The sequence below is a fragment of the Panthera uncia genome, chromosome D4 (assembly GCF_023721935.1).
Source record: "Panthera uncia isolate 11264 chromosome D4, Puncia_PCG_1.0, whole genome shotgun sequence".
NCBI lineage: Eukaryota > Metazoa > Chordata > Mammalia > Carnivora > Felidae > Panthera > Panthera uncia.
The window spans coordinates 47,916,649-47,917,829 of NC_064807.1; positions in this window are offsets into that span (position 1 = coordinate 47,916,649).

Here is a 1,181-nt window from a genome sequence, read left to right on the forward strand (position 1 = left end):
ACTCTGAGTGACTCTAAGAGGCAAAGCTCCCTGCCAACTGGTGACAGCCATGCGGCATGGGCTAAATCTTTGTTTTCAGATGTTTTTGTGGCTAGATTCTGCAGCACAACATTTCCCATACTGACTGCATATCCTGAATGTATTTCCTTTCCCTTCTCTTTGAATTCAGCTATAAAATATATAGTGTCAAACTGAAATCAAAACTGTGAATATTTTCAATTTAATTTTTTTATGTTTGTTTATTTTTGAGAGAGACAGAGTGTGAGTGGGGAGGGGCAGAGAGAGAGGAAGACACAGAATCAACACAGGCTCCAGGCTCTGAACTGTCATCACAGAGCCAGACGCAGGGCTCAAACTCAGGAACCATGAATGAGATCACGACCTGAGCTGAATAAAGTTGGACGCTTAACTAACTGAACCACCCAGGCGCCCTAATATTTTCAATTTAAACAAGATTTTTAAACACCAAATCAGAGACGTGTACTCATAGGAAGCAAACTCAAGACTAGCCAGAGACAGGACAGAAGAAGAACAGGACACAAGACACTGGACAAGCACTAGACTGATTCTGGATTCATTCAGATCTACGAAGAAACAGCGCTGAGTTGAGCCTGTAGTAAGCAGAGAAGAATGCCTGCCTCGGTTCCAATATTTGAAACTCCCTGGTATTAAAATGAAAGCCAAATTCAAGAGTGGGGACGGGGGGAGAGAAAGATTATTACAACTTGCCATATGGGCAGCTCTGTTTACTAAGCAAGGAAAAAACGGTGGGTGAAAAAGAGAGCAGGAAACGGAGAGAGAGGAGAGGAATAGAAATAGTAACAAAGGTTTCGGGCTTACCACAGCTTGCTTTTTTATTTCAAACCTAGCAAACAGCTCTGGGCATGCTTGCCTTGATGAACTGGAAAGGTTCCACACATTAAGGCCAGCAACCCTGACATAAGGCCATACCGAGAATGAATACATCTTTTCGATGAAGGGCTAATCTTGCACGAACACATTGCAGGGCGTTTTCAGGTCCTCTAATGACCCCCAGACTCTCTCTTGTACCATATTGTTAATGGAGATGATATTTGTGTTAAACACTGTACAGATTAAACTGGTGGATTATTTTCCCTGTGTGTGTGTGTGTGTGTATGTATATATATATATATATATATATATATATATATATATATATA